The sequence below is a fragment of the Haemaphysalis longicornis genome, unplaced genomic scaffold (assembly GCF_048455015.1).
Source record: "Haemaphysalis longicornis isolate Haplotype H1 unplaced genomic scaffold, Haemaphysalis longicornis Haplotype H1 scaffold_9, whole genome shotgun sequence".
NCBI classification, from domain to species: domain Eukaryota; kingdom Metazoa; phylum Arthropoda; class Arachnida; order Ixodida; family Ixodidae; genus Haemaphysalis; species Haemaphysalis longicornis.
This window is the reverse complement of record NW_027526460.1, coordinates 41,171,737-41,192,676: the sequence shown is the minus strand read 5'-3', so window position 1 is coordinate 41,192,676 and position 20,940 is coordinate 41,171,737. Positions and strand designations below refer to the sequence as shown.

Here is a 20,940-nt window from a genome sequence, read left to right as displayed (position 1 = left end):
ATACTGCGACTGTAATTGAATCATACACGAAGGTTAAATATTAGTTCGGTTTATTGGAGTATTTACACGACATTGGGTAAGTTTTTAGACGAACCACAAACAGTTAAAGCAGACAAACTAGCGGTGACTCCTCATAGCCCTTTTCTTGCACTGCCCCTATGACACCACGGAGTCCAGTTTGTGTGATTCACGGCCACCAAAAAATGCACCGCCAAAAAACCCGACAGTGCTGTTGTATAGCTGACGGTGGCTTCGTATGATCCCACAGTTTATTGCTGGAGTTAACATGTGTTAGCTAACTCAAGCATTAAATGTCCGCATAGAGGCGTGCCGATCTCTAGAAAATCGTGACCTGGAAAATTTGGTGCGTAGGAACAACTAGAAAAATAAACTTGGCTATAAAAGTGAGCAACAGAGTAATCAGTTATTCTTCCTCCGCAGTGATTTTTTTTTTTTTTTGCTTGCTCATTCGCGTCGACGGTAACTCGATCCACGTGTAGCCTTATAAGGCACGGCTTCCGATATTTTAAACGCTGGTCACGTGCGTCAGTGCAGCCAGTAATTTATTCTCAGTGGCGAGACAACCGCGAAGAGCGGACCTTCCCATCCCGCAGTCGTGGCCGAGTGGTTAAGGCGATGGACTAGAAATCCATTGGGGTCTCCCCGCGCAGGTTCGAATCCTGCCGACTGCGTAATTATTTTTTTAAGACATAGCCCGTTTTCCTGAAAACAATGTCCGTTAAGGCCGAATTGAAAGACATAGCCCGTTTTCCTGAAAACAGTGTCCGTTAAGGCCGAATTGAAAGACGTAGCCCGTTTTCCTGAAAACAATGTCCGTTAAGGCCGAATTGAAACTTTCACATCTACCAACGACATCAAAAAAAAGAACTAGGATGTGTGCTGCCTTTGTGATCTCTGGAATTAACTTTGTTCACTAGCTAAAGCTATTGTTTAAATATAATGCGGCGTTCCAATAGGTCTTCAACGCAACGGGGGTTTAATCCCGGATCTAAGCTCAGCCAAAGAACTGCTTTAATTCATTCACTTCTCACCACGTAAAGCTTTCTCTACCAAACCCTTAATCTCTACTATGGGGAAACGTACTATACTCTTTTGCTGTCGTGGCGAGCACTTCACCCTCGCTTTCATTTGGGTGCAGTCACGATCAATTTGCAGGTGACCGCCGGAGCGTAGGCCGGCGGGCCTTAGTGCATAGCGGCCGATTTCAGACCGTTGGAGATAAGGATACCGTTGTCTTTTTCTCCTCGTAGTCTCTTGCATGATGCATGATACAACCTGCAACATGGCACTGCTGCTTGTTTTGTCGCCGCTCGAGCAACCACTTCAAATTGATCGCGACTGTGCCTTGTCATTACCTACGATTACAGTACAGCTATGTTAAAATAAGATTTTAAAACGAAAAGATCCAGAAAATTTCCTTATAGCAAAACATGGAATGATAACTTTTCGGACTGACGCACGTGCCGAAGAGCTATTTTTATCCTCACAATGGCAATTCTTACACTTCCAGGCCAGACTATGACAGAAATACCCCAAGTGTGCACTAACGACGACCAATTTGAGCGGGAGTCCCCTTAAGACCACCTAATGAAGATGCGGTTGGCGTTGTTTTGAGGCGGATGTACGCTTGTAAGGCTTAGGGCACTTTAGGAGCGCTCAAAAACCGGAACAACATTCCAAGTTTTATTTCATGGAAGAACTTTAACCGCCGTATGTGTGCAGTAACAGACGAGTAGCCCCCAACACTTTTGCTGCCCACTGAACAGAAGTGATGTAAAAACCCCCCTCTTATCGATGCCGTACGTGCGTGGCTGTGAGAGTAATCTCAAGCGGGCGGAGGTAACAGTCAGCCCATCTACCGCAATAACAACGCTGTGACTTTCCGCACAAAGCTACCGACCCATAACAGGCACCCAACCCATTACGCACGCTCGTTCAACGCAGGTCGTTTCCGTTCGATCTCCGATCAAATGAGGTGCGCGATCAGATTCCGGGCGATGTCGATAGCGATCGCTGCCTATCACCGCAATCAGCATGGTGATGCTCATCATCGCTGGAAAACGACGACCGCTGTGAGAATTTCGCTTTACGCCTTTTCCTCCTTCGAGAGGCCGCGGGAACGCCGATAGGCCATTGACTCCGCAATGACCAACACCTTCGGGATAAATGGAAACCTTTTCAAGTATCACCGTGGTAGGTGAGATGACAACTTTGCTTGTTGCTTTTCTTAAAATGACATAGAGGAGAATAAAATGCGGTTCTGGCGTGTGGCCGGGACCATGTAATCCCACGACGAGAAAAACCGCATCGCGGAGGGGGGTATAGGCCTTCTCCGATCTGGAAGGTGTTGTTGCCACGATGCCTGATCACTGCGTTTATGCCGCTAGGCGGCGCACGGCGACCACCGATCGTCACGCCGAGGTGTTAAAAAAAGGGAACTAGAGCGCGGTTTTCGATGCTGCGATCCCAAGTACTCTGCCCGGTTATTAATCTCGATAGGGCGAGGACCACCGTTCTAACCCAATTACCGTCTCTCCCGGGAAGAATGAACAGGAAGACGCTGTGCCCACTCAACCGGGGAAGGACCTGGAACGGTCACGATCACGCAATCGCCACCGCTACGCGTCTATAACGGCGGCGCGGGCACGCACAAGGCGCTGTGCTGGCTGGGTGTCGGCGGCTTGCGGCCTTTGCCTGGAAGGAAAGCACACGAACTGTGTGGCGGAGTACGAAAGCTCCTTTGCCCGGGAGCGTGTTCTGTGGTGCGTGAACGGAAGGTGGGCCTATTCTTATCCGTCCTGCAGCTAAAAGTAACCCGCGAAACGAACGCCGCATTTAAGATTCGTTTTCGCAGAGGCTGAACAGAGCGATAGTTCGCAGATTCATCTTCGCAGAGCAACAAGCTGCTGAACCAGGAGAACCGTTTCGGCGGTATGCAGTCGCTTAAGCAGGCTCTTTCTGACACAAATGCACTGCTCTTGACGTCCCGCAAACATTAGTTTACCTTGTATTACTCTCTAAAAAAGTCCCGGGCCATCTCCACTAACGTGAAACCTAGGGAGGGGCGAAGCATGCAGTGTTTTAGTGTATTCTTGGCGCCTTGGCGTTTTTCGCGATCGCTGCGCCGCCTGCCGCCGCTTTTCCGCTGCGCTTACGGGATGGCCGCTGCGCAGCTGGTGCCGGCTCATGCAGTATTTCGGTGCTCTCTCGCTTCCTTTTGCTTGTAGGCGCCTAAACAACTTGTTATGGTGATGTCTGTAAGGAAATAGTATGTTTAGGGCACTCAAAAAAACAGCTGCGTCCAGATAGAGCGCTCGAACGCCAACATGAGTTATCCGGGGACGCGGTAGTGCGCGCTTCTTGGCCGGTGTTACGAGCGTCGGCGACGGTAGCAGCATATTACCACTGTCACCTCCGAATACGTCAGACGCAAGTGAATTCTTTTTTTGCCTCGTTTAGACCTTGTACTGGCACAGTGAGAAATTGGTTTTGTTTTGAAGCACGGACAAAGAATACGACTTTGTTTCGAATATATAAGTCGTAGAAAAATATGTTTCGGGGATGGGATTACCTAATACCTGACAATAAGTTGTGCTTTTTATGGGAATAGAGGCCATCCACAAATTTTAAGTATCTCTGTGTCGTGAAATATGTGCCCATTCACGTCTTATAGGAAGAACCAAGGTGGGTTAATGAAGCCACGGAAAAATAAATGGTCTGCAACTCCAGGAGAAACGGAATAGCTCGTACGGGAATAAAAAAAAAAAACCAGTGTAGCTCAGAAATGCTAAAGAAGTTCGTCTAAACTTCAGCCAGGTAGGACTCACCAGACCTTTAGATGCGAAATGCACTGCTATTTCGCAAGACATGGGGAGGGGGGGGGGTAGAAGAGGGGGACGCTTTGCGGAGCGAAATCAAGGAATGGACGTTTTACTAATCACACACACACAAGCTGCGCGTTCACTTTTATTTTGTTTTGCGACTTTAACGAACAGCTCATCACTTGCCGGGCGCATGTTTCGAAGTATACAATAAGTAGATACGTAGTCGCGGTGAAAGGTGTCGTTGGAAGAGTGTGGTATCTGATAAGGCCCTCTGATTTCACTTCTTTGCTAGATTCTTCAGGCTGCCTATATCTTATGCCAATGCTTTCAGACGCGTAGATATAAGCGGAGGATATATGTAGCAGATAATGAATATTTGCGAGCGCTCACCTCGCGACGAGACGACCCAGCAGTAAATTCTTTGTTTTGTGCTGGTCCCCTCATATAATTTTGCATTATCTATCGTATTTATTCCGTAGAATGTCCGTGAAATTTATGCCACATTGGCTTGCACAGGGGAGTGATCAATATCCGAGATATGAAGCGGAACTGGCGAGCTGTGCTCCGCTAGAATATGTAAGCATACGAAACCGATTTACATCGTAATGTATGGCCGTAGCGTGAGTATCTGAACGAACGAATGCTGCTTACAGAGGTACTGTTAGTAGATTTCAATGGCGTGGAATTACAATCAGTTCCATGCATATGCCGGTTTTGCAAGGCCGGCCTGTGACACACACCTGGCGGTTATGCGGATAGAATATGCCACACTAACATCACGTCGGAAGCGTTTAAACTGCCGTAAATACGCCACATTTGCGAACAGAGTGACTTCTTCACATAAATATGCATTTCCAACGCATACAAACGGAAAATATTTGTCGCAAATGGGCCGAAAAAGCAACGGCGACAGTGGTGAGCGGGCCGGACACTCCCGTGACTGCTTTCGAAACGGGCCGCGAGGGGGATTTCAGTGGCGCTCCTACAGGCAGCACTCGAGGCGTATACAGCTTTGCTGCAAAATTCTCGTCTTTGAAGCACGAAGCTCTCTAGCGCTAGGCGTAAACGAGCGTCACATGTTTTTTAGCACGCGTTACGTCCTAGCGCGAGGCGTAAACAAGTTTCCCGGTGTTTTAGTGCCGTGACTACACGAGACAACGATCACGACGACGACGACGACAGGAGACGCCAACAGCACCAGCCCTAAGGGGCTTCGCCTCTAAATTAGCGGAAAGAGGCCGACCATGCATGGGCACAGAAACATTGCTGAATTGGTTTCATTCGCGTTGACATTTCACTATTTGCACGGCTCAGGGCATGCAAGCAACATAACCAATTAGATTAAGCGTCTACTGCGGGCAACTTTACTGCTAAGTGAAGATTGAAGTGGTCATTCAAGTAATTTCAGATGTACGGCGCAATTCATGGCGTTGCTGGTTCAAGCTGCACGGGCCTTCGCAACCCCTTGGTGCAAATCTCTATTGCCGGAAAACACTGTGCAACTCAACTGTTTACTCTAATTCTAGCTCAACAGAAACATAACACGAGGGACGCAGGTTTGATTCCGATTACGGGAAGCGTTTTTTTCTTGTTTCATTATCTTCATCACGCTCACATGTACCCGCCAATTAGGTAAAGTTGGCTTTTCTGCAAAGCGTTTCAGTTACGGCACCGCCATCTGTCAGACCAAGAAAGCTTCGCTTTAAAAGACAGCCACTCTGTGCAAGAGGAATTTTTTGTTTGTTCTCCCCTTTCAGATATGGTCTCTCTCGAAGCTCCGACAGGACTTCCCGTCGGTAGCTCCGCTATTACCTTCGCGGTCATCGCGGGCAAAACAGGCGGGAATAGTTACGCCATCCCAAGCACGTACTCTAAGGCATGCCCGGGGCGGATTCCTCGCGAACCTGTGTTACTTTGAAAAGGCGCGGGGAACATTTGGTGTCATTCGTAACAAATGGAGCGAAGCCCGCGCGGAGTGTAAAGCGTTGCCAACGAGGGGCGCGACCCCGACTGGGAACGGTTGCCAGATTCTCAGATGCACCGCAAACGTGTCGAGCTACCTGTTACACGGGGTGAACTGTGCGGCCGGCCATAAATCATAGCAGGGCCGCTCCGTTCGCTCTTCGAAATGCTTGCGCACTCAAGAGGCGCAACCACGGCCGATTGCTTGCGGTACTTCGAGAGGAACGTAGTTTCCCGACTGGTACTAACTAACCCCGCGCGCTGCTGGGTCGCAGACGATTATCGCAACTGTCAGGATTCGAGGCCCGTTATTGCGATCCATACACGGTATTTTTGCATATTTCCTCAGCAATGGCTTCTCTGCTCGCTGTTGCAACGGGCGACCTTAAATTCAAGACAGGTGGAAAGCTTTTAGTGTTCACACATGGTTCAGTGCTTTACTTACACTCGCAGCTGAAAAGTGATATCAACGAAACAAAGATGTCCACAGAAGAAACGCACGCTACACAATCTACAGTACTTTCCCAACATGGCCGCCAACTCTCTTCCGCTTCTGAGCCAGTCAGGTGGAAAATGCGCGAAACGAAGTTACACGACAAAAGAGAGATCGAGAGAGCTGTATACACAAGCAAGCTTGTACCAGACTCTCCAGGACGATGAACCAAAGAGACGCCCAGGCCGGGCCTCCCACAATAAACAACACCGCTCAAGGAACGGCCATCGCAGCAAGCTTCGCGCTCCTGGGGAACACGCCTAAAACTGTATACCTTCACGGGGAACAAACAAACCCGGAAGCTGTATGAGCTCCTCCGACGCACAGCGGCCTGTCACGAGGCGTACACACGCGGCTAGGATAAGGGAGAACAGTGGGCTATGAAAGTTATTTACGCCCCAGGCTCACAGCGCGGCTCTTAAAACAAACCCTTGTCGGCCGCGCTCATCTTTACGACGATGCCGGCACTAACGCGCGGATTCCGACGTTGAACAGCGCCTCGCGAGTGAGGAGAGGGGGAGGGGGGAGGGTGCAGCCGCCACACAGCGATTTCGAGCCGGCTATCGCTGGCCAATAACGGGAGGAGGAAGAGACGGCGTGCGCGGGGTATTACGAGGAACAACCCACCAGCACCGGCTCAGCGAAGGCAAGCATGCAGGGTTGTAATAGTACTACGCAAACGCGCGCCAATCCCTCCCCCACTTGTCTGCCATTTCTTTCCTTTCGGAAAAAGTAGAGAGAAAGCGACGCCGACTTCCCCTTCTCAGTACCGACAATCAGCGAAACGTGCCTGCGGTTTTAGCGCTGCGCGCGAGTGTAAACTCCAACCGCACAAAGCCGTAAGCAAATGTGAATGTTCTTCTTTATGCCTAGTCCAACCTCTCAGGCACCTTTTTAATGTCGGTTGCTCGCCCGCGCTTCCTCCATTTGCAAACAAAACAAAGCGAGGCCGCGACGACAAACACGTGTCGTAAAAACGAGGCGGACGGACGAACACCACTCCGGACACGGCGGGGTGACGAGCAACGAGAATACACGAGAGAGAGAGCGAGAGAGTCGTCGTAAGGGTCGCACACTATGCGGATGGCAGCGTATCAAGGCGAAGTTCGTGAGCGAGATTCTCCGCCGACACTGCGACGCCGCGGCGAGAGATAGCTCGAGCCGCTTCTTCTTTGGTCGCTTTGCAAGGCGGTTTTTTGTCTATTTCCCTTGTGTCGCGGAGGCTAGCGGGCGTCTCCTAGACAGCGCCACGGTCATTTCGCTTCGCGCGGTCGGTCGGCCGGTCGCCGCATCCCTCGCAGTCTTTGGCCGCGTTGCTGTCTCCTCTTCCGACGCGCGACATTCCAGAGCGGAGTGGGAAGGTAGTCGGCTTTTACAAGCGCTGCCTCTGCCGCTACACGGCGGCGAATTCTCCTCGGGGCGGCCTCGCTTTTGTCCAGGGTCGTCGACAGGGTGCATGTTTATGTTTAACGCGGAACGAAAAACTATGCGCCGATCTCCGAGACACGACGTCGACAATCTGCGGTTCCTGTCTTTCACTGCCTCCGGAGAGTGCGTGTTCTTTTTTTGGCTCAGCTCTCTCTCTCTCGCTCTCTCTCTCTTCTTCTTCTTCTTGTTCATCTTCAGCGGTGCCGTTCCGTTGACGTGCCTACCTAGCGGTTAAGCAAATACGCCAAAGAGAGTGCTTCCCAGCGCCATTTCCACTTGCTTTTAGCTTGAAAAAATGTACGTGATGCCCCGCCATCGGCTACGCACATATTAAATGGGAAGATGCTGTCTTTAGCCAATTTCATCGGCGACCCGTGTACATAAGGGCGGCTATTCTTAACGCGAGCCTGCCCGGACGGACACGCTCATACGAAAGACTTTCTTGGCGGATCTTTCACCCTTTTAAAGACGATAGCCTGGGCTACTTGAACGGGAAAATTTCGGTCGGAAAGCAAAAACGCCCGTGAGTACGAGATTTCGGCGCACGTTAAAGATCCCCAGGTGGTCAAAATTAATCCGGAGCCCTCCACTACGGCGCGCCTCATCGCCTGCGTTACGTCAGCGCGTTAAACCCAACAATCAATCAATCAAAATTTCGGCCTGTCTGTCTGTCTGTCTGTCTGTCACTCGTTTCAGCCAATCGGCCAAAGTGAAATAAAATCTGCGCAATAGTCTTATATACTCACAGCCAAAACTAAACGTCTATGTCAGGTGTTAATGTTCATACTTGTCAACATTGTTTTACAAGAACAAGAAATTACGCAAACATAAGGCAGAAAATCAGCACATGAGTGATGTTTGCAGTGTTCCTTTATAAAAAAAATATACGGATGCCTGATTTTTGCGATAGCAAACAAAATACTGCATCAACTGTGAAAAACCGTCGCCCGCGCTACATGGCTGAATTAAAAAAAAAAATCAAACTGCAACAGCAACGACAGGTTCAACTAGATAGGTTCCGCTCGGGGAGTAGGGCAATGTGGATCTATAAACGTTGTAGTCGGGTGCCTCGATTCACGCGCGTCTCCGCCGTATGGCAGCGCTGGTATCGAGGCACCCGCCTTGGAGCAGTGGAACGCGGTAAATTTAAATTGACTTGAGCAAACCTTTAGTGTGCTATCTTGGAAGGAACGAGACGGGAGGGGAACGGCATGATCGGTGAGCGGGAAAGAGAAGGGAGGCGTTTGCTTGGCAGGGGCGCCAGTCGACTATTGTCTTGCGTCGATATTTGCAACGAAAGGAGCAGATAAGCGGCCAATTTTTTTACGAGCATGACTTCGCTAACTTATTTCCACGCAGTTTTCACGAGTAGCCGTCGCTACTGGTTCTGCAATGCTCACGCGCTAGCCTTCTAGGGGCGTTTTGTATACTACGCCTGCACCTCCGGCGATTTCACAACTTATTCAGCGTTATACTTGGCGTCCCAATATCGGTCTTGCCGTCATGCTCTCAGCGTGCTCTCGTCGTTACCATAGCAACGGCGCTGTACCCACAGTCCGCTGTGCTGCAGAACCGCAACTGTCCCGATAAGGCCATCAGGCAGAATCGTATTGTCGCGAAGCCCCCGTTCAGTTTGCTTTTCCTATTTTGTAGCACCCTTCTTCGGCCACCAAGGCCCAGCTTTTCTAAGAAACGCATGCGGAATGTGTTTTTGCGCGCTGACCGACCGGAAGACGCACCTGTCGAGGGGGACCATTGGCCCAGCTTGTGTTTCGGCGCGGCCGCTGCCTTCCGTACCCCCCGTGGCGTGTGCGCTGGTCGCTTTCGGGCTCCGGGTCCTCGGTGTACTTCAGACGACCTTTCTGTCTTTTACACTGTTTTTTTACACTTTGGTGTGTTTTGTCCGAGTTACTTGCTCTACGTCAATACTTCTCCACGCGCGTGTTTTCGGGTTCAAACCTTGTGTCTGTGTTTGATTGGTCCTTCTCACTTTGGCGGGAACATGGCTGATTGGTGTTTACACGCGTCTCGCCGATTGGCTGCAGAAAGTGGGGCCAGAATGCGCTTTTTTTCCCACGAGTCCGCATGAAGCGAATATAAACCCTCTCCGCGGAGAGCAGGGGGCCCACGGCCTGCACCAGGACTCACTTCAGAAACTCTGCCGGCCGTCGTCGTGCCCTCCCGCCAGGAAACCGAGATCCAGTCAGCCATGTCCCGCTAAGTACTCTTGTTCATTCGACCATTTTTTTAGTTTGATGTAAAAAGTGTATTGGTTCAAGTTCGTATGTGCTAAATGTCACCAGTGTCATCGGTAAAGTAAACAAGTTAACCTTAAACCTTTCTTCGACGTCTCGACTGCTTCATTGAGATCATCATGCTACCGTAGCGGCAGGTGTTGACCAAATTTTGCCGTTACAGTATCATTAACAGCTGCACCGTATAGCATCACGCGGGACGAATAACGTGCGGATAGAAACACAAAACACTGAAGGGCCCCCTCCGTCATTTTTTGCTTACATCCTATTCGCGCTGCTACAACAATAGCTGCGCGATACTATTTATCAAACAACAGGAATAAACATAAAAGCTGAATTCTTCAGCCAATATAGACCGTGAGAAACCAACAAGTGTCGCAAACGATATCTACTGCCGGACAGTGGGCGCAGAGTGCGGTACGAAATGGTCGAAATTTCAGCAGATGGGCGCTCCTGACTGAGCTTCTCGTGGACGATGGCGTGCACGGAAGAAATGGTTTGCTTTGGATCTCGAACGGCGGGACTTTTCGGCAAGGCGCGCGCGTATGAGAGCTGTGGGCATCGACGGAGTATTGAAACAGCGTGGAGTACACTGGCCCCTTCTCGAGAGTCCCGACTCCCAGCGCGGAGGTTTTGAAGAGCTTTGCAAACAGCGAGGCCACTCCTCTCGAGTGACGGAAGGTGGGGATGGGTTCGTAACGGAGTCATCGCAGGTCACGACCCCTTGCCTGATCCCATTCGGCGCTTCTTCGAAGGAGCGCCATAAATGAACCTGTTTCAACAACGCCAGAGCAGAAGTGCCATGATGTTTGCTTCCACACGAATGTGCTCGTTGCAATGAACAAAAAAAAAAAAAAGAAAAAAAAGTATTTAATCTGCAGTAGCATCGCTGTCCGGACAGTGCGTTCGTACCCTTCCGCACGCTAACATCAAAGTGTAGAAAACGCCTGCCGGATATACCGCGTTTTTTCGGAGGTATGCCTCACACGGATAGTTGAATTAAAATTTAAAAGGCATGTTTCCACCAGTGTTTTGTGGACAGCGATGAAAAGCTTGTGACGGCTACAGTAACTAATACCAGAGTCCTGCTAATAGTAACTACAGTTCATTTATATAATTCTTTGGAACATTCGCAGAATCGTGACAGAACTGATTCTATTTCCTGCTCGAATTCTAACAATTCACTGTCACTGTCTGAAAAAAAATGTTTCATCACAATTCGCAAGTGCTTTCGAAAATGCGCTACTCACTGATTTAGGAATGCAATAAACCACTGATGCCTCTTGTCACATTTTCTTTGCGTTTGTACTTTGTCATTTTTTTTTTCCTTTTTCAAATGAGAAAACATTGAGCTTGTACAGCCGTTGTATTTCGCGGGTAGATTTCATTTCTGTTTTTTCTTCATCTTCGTACTTTTTATGTATTAAAATGTTTTGTTTGTATTGTTATATGTACTGCTGTTATGTGCCTACTTGCATGGACCTTCGTGACGACAGCATACTGTAAATAAATAAATAAATAAATAAATAAATAAAAAATAAAACAAGCATCAGCTGCAAACACTTGTGGCTTAAAACCCCCTCCCAAATAACTAAAACAAAATACAGAGTAAAGAAGGCAGGTGTTTAATTAAACTGAGGTAAAATTGAGGCAGATGAGGCGTCCGGAACAACCAAACACAAATGGATATCTGACCACGTGCAGACCTACGCGTCACGGTTGAACTTACACAGCGATTGAAACAACGGTGCCCCGGTGGGCCGTTTGACTTAACCTTGATAACGAACGTCAATTCACAACGTCTTTTTCGGCCAGAGCGCGTGGTGACGCTACTCGTGGGGAATGTTTTGCGATGACTGAGGCAGACAGCTCGTGCGACTTGCTTGGCACAATTTTCCCGCCAGAAAAAAAAAAAAAAAAAAAAAGAACGACTGGCTGGCTGCAACCGCGAAAAGCCGGCACATGTCGTGATCTCTTCGATCAGGCAGCTTGAAGGGCGGAAGTTCACTGGCAAGCGCGCGTCTGCGTCGGCGAGACTGGGAGGGGCGGGGGACCCAGAGGTCGCGGACGGTACCGCCCGCAGCTTCGGATGCCATCGCCCAGTGTATATATAATATATATAAGAGCGTGCGGACCTTCCCGGACGAGTCCGCTCCAGCAGTGGAAGAGGAGCGCATATGCACATCGCATCAATGCATGCGCCGTCTATTCCCCCCTTTCCCCCCTTCCCCCCTCTTCTTCCTTCCGCTTCCTTTGTCAAACTCGAGCGCACGAACACAGACACGGGAATTCGCACGGCTGCTCCACTCGGCCACATATTTCGTTTCCCAGTTGGCCATTTGGCGCCAAAATTTATCACCCCGAGTTTGTGTTTCCTTTCTTTTTTATTCACTTGGCGCGTGAATGGAACGCAAGTTGTTGGCGTGAGTTATTGGGGGTAAGGTTGTATGATGAGATACTGCATACCCGGACTCCTGCGCTGGTACAAAAGAAAGAGACTTGCGGCAGGCGCATTGATAGTGTTCGTGGGAGGCAAGTTATGTTTTACAACAGAAGCGGTCCTACTGTTGCCATGGTATAGACAGCACGCGGTAGCTGCGTGCTATTTATATCCTCGGAACACTGGCTGTAAGCATAAGTTTTCGGCATATTATTATTATTATTATTATTATTATTATTATTATTATTATTATTGTTGTTGTTGTTGTTGTTGTTGTTGTTGTGAGAGGTCAAGTTTCCAGCATGTAAATGGGCAGTCTTCTCTTTCCTATGAGGCCACCAGTGGTGTACCTCAGGGCTCAGTTTCGGGCCACTTCTCTTCTCAGACTTAATAAATAATGCCTCACCAGTATTGAAGCAAATATTTCGACCTCTACCAGCCAACGCTTTCGTCGTGGCGTGCGCCACAAGAAATTCCCAACCAGGATGAATGAAACTACTGGCATTGCCAGGGATCGAACCTGGACAAGAAGAAAAGCTGAGCGAGAGCCTGTCGTCCTAGCGACTAAGCTACGCAAACACAAGTGGAGGCTGGTAAACAGACACTGGTTTGATTACGCGGCTGAGGAGGGGGAGGGAACGTTTTGGAGGCGACCACGGAGTACGTAGGATAGAAAGGAGCGCCGACTTCGCTCTCTCCAACGGGCCCTTAATATCCCTCACTCACGGATCACAGAGTAGATGGCGCGGCGAATGGGCGCTATTACCCAACGCTCCCCGCGCGCCGGAGCCTACTCATCCCGGCGGGCGCGATGGCGGGACTCATTCCGTCGCCTTTGTCGTCTGCTTTAGCGACAGTTGTTTTGGGCCAGTTGGAAAGCAAGGTGGTTGGAAAGCAAAGCTGTAAACGGCACCCACAACACTTGCCCATGCGACGTCACTTGAATTCACGCACGTGGCTCCACAAAGAATGAAACCAGAGATTCTGCCAGCCGTTACCTGGGATTCGCGGGAGCGGCGTCCCGAACACAGCAGCGTCGGACGCGGCCGGGCTAGAGCGGCGGACGTTGCCGCTGTAACCCGGCCGTGCGTCGACAGAAAGAAAACGGAGAGGAGCGTCTTTCGAAGGGTTAGACAGCAGAACCTACCCATCCTGGTGTGCTAGCTCGGGGCTACACCATCACGAGATACAAGATCCGGCACCGAAACAATGTCGCATGTGCGCTTAATGATTCACATTTATACCGATTTAAACTAGTTAGTTTAAATCGGTACATGGACTCAGCCGGCACTCGATAGATGTGGCTGGAAATCTTTGGGAGAGGCTTTCATTCTGCAGTGGACACAAACAGGCTCATGATGATGAGGATGATGAGGATGATGAAACTAGTTAGTTTAGTAAGCTTGAGGATTGCGCAATAGCTGAGGGAACTTTTATAATCGCTATTTATCAGAACCAGTTGCTCCTTTCGCCTTTTGTAATACCTATTAAAACACAACCGAATTGGTATTCACCAATTTAGAAAACAGAGTCCTATCCACGCAAGCTGTGCGCAAAAGGTAGCGTTTCTCTAGTGGCCAGATGTCTGTACGTGGTCTCTGCATTTTGTTTCCCGCCCTGCAAATCAATCCTTACGGTATCTTTGTCGCACGACCACTTAATTCCGTCGGGTGCGGGTTACCCAGGAGGTGCTGTCGAACAAGTTAATCAAGCCGTGCGAAGGAAGCGCGCAATAGACGCGAAGCTGTGCCAAAAAAGGCCCAAAACAACCATCGCTAACGCAGACGACAAAGCCGACGTAATAGGTCCCGCCGTCGCGCCCGCCGGTGTGAGTAGGCTCCGGCGCGCGGGGAACGTTGGGTAATAGCGCCCATTCGCCGCGCCATCTACTCTGTGATCCGTGAGTGAGGGATATTAAGGGCCCGTCGGAGAGAGCGAAGTCGGCGCTCCCCTCTATCCTACTCCGTGGTCGCCTCCAATAAGTGCCCTCCCCCTCCTCAGCCGCTGAATCAAAACCAGCGTCTGTCTCACCGTTTCCCCGTGTGTTTGCGTAGCTTAGTCGCTAGATGACGGGCTCTCGCTCCGCTTGTCTTCTGGCTCAGGCTCGATCCCTGGCGTTGCAAGAAATTTTATTCAACCTGGTGGGGAGTTTCTAGTGGCGCACGCCACGACGAAACTGTTGGCAGGTAGAGGCAAAAAGTTTTGCTTAAAAACCAAATCCCCTCGCTTAAGAGAAAGAGGGTTGAAACTCGAAGCGTCCTACCACGCAAGCTGAGTTAAAGCAAAGTGCAAAATTTACTCTCCCAAAGTCCAATGTCCGAAGCCGAAGTACTTCCCCTCAGCCGGAGTCCAAAGGCAATGCTAAACCCCACACCACCATTGTCCGAAGCCGAAATCCAACCCTGCTTGGATAATGCATTTCATCGTGATAATCGCTAACCGGGTGTACTGCAAAATATTATTTCGCGTATTACGAGCTGCCCGTAAGCTGTGCGAAGCTTTTTATTTGTGTGCTGTATGATTGATGTACCCTTTGTGAAGCCCATTGTGTAAAATTGACTTTCCTGCAGAGTGTGTTAGTCGGGCGTCAGCGCCATCAGTGAGGCACAGAAAGCTTTAAACAGACCCTCACATCCACAGACCTTGTTTGCATTACGTAATCATCTCGTCAGCGCTTACAAAATTTTTTCCCCTACAAAGTTCGTGCCAGTGAAACCTTCCCGAGGATTCTCACGGCAGCGAGAAGGTTCCTAAAGATCTCTTCCGCGTTGGTAAAAAAAGAAAAAAAAAAAAAAAAGAGAAGGCGGGCGTCACGTAAACGACGCGTGGAAGAAACCCCGGCGCGGAAGTCCGGCGCGTTCACAGAAGCCGGATTCGGCGGCACTGTAACCGGCCGGCCTCCAGCGGGGTGTATGTAAATTAAGGACGGAGAGGAGGGAGCGGTTCCTCCCGGGTGAAAACGGCGAATAAATGACGCAACACACGCGGACTCCGGTTCACTGCCGTGTGTGAGCTCGGCCGTCGTCAGCACCAGTCGTTATCGCCGCCGCCACCACTGAGACACCGCGTTTCCGTGAGAGCGGACGAGTTCGCGAGCAGACGTTGCCCGGTGCTCGTCGTCTCGGGGTAACCCCCTCCCCCACCTATGTCCCCCCCCCCCCCCCTTTGCAATGCAGTGTAGCGCAGGTACCGTTAAAGGTCGAAGACACCAGAGCTGCGCGTGTACGTACAGTCGTAGACGAATGCAATGCGAACTCGAAAATATTGTCATAAGGCGACAAATATACCACAACCGCGTCATTATGTGGTTTCCTCGAATCATAATCTTGGATTGTGCGTGTTCTGGTTCATATTTTCATGTTCGGTTTTCATTTGTGCATGTATCTATATTCGTGTGCATACACAGCAGACACAAGTTTGGGGCCGCGTCAGTTGGGTGCCGATGTTTCGACAAGAGCACTTGTCTTCCTCGAGGAAACGGCGCTCAGCTCAACGGGACGCAGACGAAGCCGTGGAAGTTTTGTCAAAACGTGGGCACCAAGCTGGGACTTGTCGCCAACGTACTCGGCGCCAATTTTAAGGATTTCATTTAACCTATTCTCTGGAGAATTTTGGTCTGATGCATGAAAGCATGCTCCGGGCAGACTTCAGAGCCGACAACCCTGCAAGACGGCTGCAGTATCGCTTGCGACCCTGTCAGCATATGTGGTATATTCACGAAACATTCCTTGTCTGTGTATTTTTTTATTACGGAAGTTTGCTATCCAGTATAAGAAAAATAATATGTACAGATGCACTCCCGATCCCTGAAGGAATCGGAGTAGGGAACCATGATGTGCATTTCCCGTATTGAGATAGTGGCAGCCAACAAGGATTCGAGTTCCAAAATGTTGTCGTACAGATGCCCAAATATCTGTTAAGGGTGTCGCATCTGCTTTATAAGGTCATCATAAGAAGTTATTGATTTTGTTTTGAATGAATTCTCGAGAATGCTCGCTTCGCAACAAACTCAAATTAAGAAGGCGTGAACTTTAAAGTCGTTAGCCCCGCTCCACGTCTACCCTCGCTACCTACGAACGCGCTGCCTTGCCCCTAGAGCACACACACACACAAAAACATCGTGCGGAAGTCCAGTAGGCAAGCCGCGAACATTTAAAGTACACCAGGATATTCAATCGGCCTCGGCGCCAATCTCCCACTTGCCAGGAGCTGCAGCGAACGCGTGGAAATGATATATATCCGCGCTAGAGCGGATAAAAGCACACACCTTCTGCCGTTATCGGCCTCGGTAAGAGAGCGTATAAGTATACGACCGTCCTGGCCCCTGAAGCCTTCGTCTGAAGAAGCGTAGATGTTGACGGAAGAGAACGCAAACTGTCCAGTGGCCAGCCCGGCTCATTTTACGGCCGCGTTTTAGCCATCCGGGCTCTGTTGCGTTGACCTGGGCGATGTCCGTTAAACTTCTGCCGGCTTCCTTTATGACTCAATTCCCTCAAGCTTGCTTTTTTTTTTTTGTCCAATCTGCGTCCTATAACTGTTCTTCCTACAGTTCTTCACGTTCGGCTTTTAATTGAGTCCCGTTACGCCTGGCGCCCCTCCCGCCACTATCTTGCTTGGAGTGTCTATACAAGAGCTCAGCCATTAGGATATGCAGCACGTCGCCTCTATTTCCTTTCGATCGGTTTTATGGCCTTGTCGTTTTCCGTTAGAAACGGTCGCTTCCTGAATTCATCATCGCAAGAACGGAACTGGTCCCCACCACAACGCCGCCGAAAGAGAGACCCGTTTGGGGGTACCGTTATCAACCACGCTATGTTTTATTTTTTGTTGTCTTACGTGTTCGACGGTACTTTCGCTCTGTCTGCGATTGGCCGTTTCGAGTTTGTCCATTTCCTTTCCTCGGTTTTCTTTGACGTTTACATTTTATTCATTGGCGCATCAAATAGAGACGGCTGTACTCATTACATTGTCTAGCACGGACGCAGCTAGGGCCCTCCGCATACTTGCCCGGGAAACAACAAGCTCTCAGTAGTCTACAGAAGAATTCACATGTGCACATATTGGTGCCCTTGACCCGCACCTGCAACGTCCCCTTTCACCAGGCCTCCCACGGTCTGAAGCAACTCTTCTTTGCCGTCTCTGGCTGGTGGTGGCATTCGAAAATGCTTACTCACACTGACTAGTAATGTCAGCAAGTGAGGAGTGCGAAACAAGCGGCACGCCGGAAACGATACACACCATTTTATGCGAGTGCCCACGCTCCTCGCCCGAAAGAAAGATGCTGTTGTAAGCACTGATGAACATGAACTCTCGGCGGCCATTTCCGGAGGAGAACAGTCTGTGCCACTGGCCTTCTCTGCAGTCCGCTCAGAAGGCGACTAAGGAACTCTTACGCTTTCTACGGGCGACGAACTTAAACACCAGACTTTAGACTGAAAGCCTCCAGTGGAAATCACTGAACTTGAACGTTCACTGCTTCAGCGCTGGGCATACCTGTCTGCTCCAACTTTTCTTCATTCTTTCCTTTCTCTTTGTTGCCTTTTTTCCCTTTCCCACGTGCAAGATAGCAAACTAGACTCTAGCCAAGTTAACGTTCCTGCCTTCCTTCTACGTCCTTCCTTCCTTCCTTCCTTCCTTTATTCATAAAGCTGAGACCCACAAAGGCAAGTAGCGGAAAGTGCAATAGCGAATTTTATGTTAAGGCAGCTCAAGCTACAAAACAAGAAACACAGGTCACTGACCAAGTAAAAAACAAATTGACGTTTCGGGAGCGATACGGCTCCCGTGTTCACAGTCAACAAGGGAGCGGTAGCGCTCCCGAAACGTCCATTTGTTTTTGACTTGGTCAGTGACCTGTGTTTCTTGTTTTGTAGTATGCTACCTAACCAGACGGTATGCCGTCCAACCATCGACTTCATCAGGCAGCTCAAGCATTGAAAGGTTTGCATTCGAGTGGGAATTATTATAGGAAGATTTTTAACGCACTAGGTTTCAGCTCCTAGTGCACGTGTATCTACGTGTAACGATTTGAAGGTAAAAGTGCTGGTAGTGGTGACGTGCTGTTCGTATAGCACAAGCGGTGTTATCCTCGCAAAACCTGCCAGCCTTCGGGGATAATAACAACTGACCTTTAGTGTGAAGTTCGATTCAAAAACTCTAACGGCAGCAGTGCAAGAGGTAAAACCCCTTTGTGTGCCCAAGTCACGCAGGTTTTCCCAGGAATGCTTAACAGTCATAGGCATTTAGCCGAACGGAAGTTCCTCCGGAAGAAGAATGCGCTAGATGTTCTTGAGACGGTAGGTTACTCGACCTCGACCTAAGTAGCCTACTACTGAGTTCCGCGCTCGGCGATGAAGCGCTCACAATTTCCCGCAACGCTGCAGAGAGTACTGGTGACGTCACCTTGACCGTCAATTCTGGCCCAAGTTTGTATCGGTAAAATTAGTTGAGTTTCACAGTTTTCCATCTGCCCCTCATTGCTACAGGTGTACAATACGTAGTAATATGCCAAAACGAAAATGTTTCCGCACGTGTATATGATTTTTTTTTCTTCAGTATAAAACTTTAGAATCACGAGTCTCCGTGAGAGATAGCCAAACTTTCTAGCGTCTTTCACTTCCATAATAACGAAGGCACAGCTCATAAAAAATAAACGGCTGGCCTTAATGACGAATCACTCAGGACATTCCCCCTTAAAAACTTCATTTTTTTCGTAACTATCCCCAACGCTGGGCCTACCTCTCTACTTTGTCTTCTTGTGTCTTTCACCGTCCTTTCACCGTCTAGTGCTTTCTCAATTTTGCCCATTGTTCCCCTTTCCCACGTGTAGGAGAGCAAACTAGTCTACATCATGGTTAACGTTCCTGCGTTTATCTCACCACGCGCACAGCACATAGACATGAGTAATCTCATTAGTTATGCTCATTTTCTGGCAACCAGTGATAAGAGCAGCAATGTCGCCCTCCACGGAGCCACGGAGTCAGCGACAAGTTCTCCGAGCGTCTCGACAAAGAGATCTCAGAGCAGACGTGCTGACCTGCAGCGGAATGTGTCTCATTCATCCTTGAACTAATGCAGGCCTCCGAGACTATAATTAACAGCGGATGCCGGCAACTGCCACGCGGGAAAGCCGAACGCAGCGCTAAACACCACGTGCTGCCGTGTGGTTAAACCAGCTACACAGCCCATCTCCTTTGTGCAATTTTCCTCCAGAGCAACGAACGAAAAGAGGCTTCATTCGCCGTAAATTAATCCCGGGCGGTGGTGGTGGACGAAAGAAGAAAGGAAGCGGTGTTGCGCCCAACAATTATCCGGCGCGGTGAACCACAGATAGCTATCAGCACAATCAACGAGAAACCGAAACCGCACGCTGCCATTTCGCTCGGAGGACTTTCCCCGCAAACAAGGGCGTGCAAAACAAAAGCGCGTATACTGCGAGGCTATAGGCGCTACTCTTAGAAATCATCACGAGAGCTCGTTAGAAGCGAGACTTCTTCAGTTTTCCTCTTCGTTCAGTTCATTTCGAAGGTGAGCTGTCGGCGAGAACATAAGCCCACCAATCAGAGAGTAGGTGGAGACATTAGGTGATTGCTACTGTATTGGGGAACCATAATTGACAAGTACAAGGACATCGTGGAAATTGGCATTCCTAGCCGAGCCGGCGCAATGGCTTAAGAAGACTGGCCGAACGACCTCGCTTTCTCCTTCTGAGAAAAAGAACAGCTTAGCCTCGGAGACAACAGATACATTCTTTACGAGCGCCGAGAGTCTCCTACAGGACACTGACCGCCGTTCCGGTCTTTGTCACATTAACAGGCACCTTAACATGACACGAGCTAATCGACACGGTCAATGTACGAGGAACGAATAACGGCGTCATTGATTTGATAGATACTGCGATACGGCATAAGCTTCGACCTCAGCTTGAGGCAGTAGAACTTGTCGAAGTGAACTTAACAAAGTCACAATTCTGTTGATTTCTTTTCTTTTATTTCTCCTACTTTAGTGTACTCTAGCCATTTGTTTTCTTACTACAAAATACAGTATTTACTGTTCAAAACGTCGTCTGTTCATATAACACAGCGGAAAGAGCAAATGACATACATATCGAGTCACAATATCGAGTGCAAAAAATGGCTAGTGAATCACCACTCCGTGTTACCTTTTCCACATGATGGAACTCATTTGATGAAAATTTGGACTAAAACTGGCGTGAGTGTTATTTTGGTGAGAGAATTTATCGACTGAAGCGAGGTTGCGTGTTGTTTTTCATGGCCCGTTTAATGAAGGTATTTTTAGTTTTACCGTGCTGTGCCAAGGAAACTCACCACAAACTTTAATAATCAAATAAAACAATAATAGAAAACAGTCTTTTGCTTCAATTATACTAATCTACAATGGTTAAACTCATAGAACAGCAACTGCTTCGGCATGTCAAAACCCTAAATGTTAAGTTTGACCTGTAAGTCCTAACATGGGCCATAATTTCTAGGAGGCGAGCTGGCCCCCCGGAAAATC

At 49.3% G+C, this 20,940-nt stretch overlaps 1 protein-coding gene and 1 non-coding gene across 4 annotated transcripts in view; one reads left to right on the top strand and one right to left on the bottom strand.

Moving 5' to 3' along the window:
* The window catches only part of LOC144152189 (uncharacterized), a 648,411-nt gene that overhangs the window by 308,793 nt on the left and 318,678 nt on the right, over positions 1–20,940 (bottom strand). The window lies entirely within an intron of this gene.
* Positions 611–692, top strand: Trnas-aga (transfer RNA serine (anticodon AGA)). The gene has a single exon. It is a non-coding gene; the product is annotated as a tRNA-Ser (tRNA).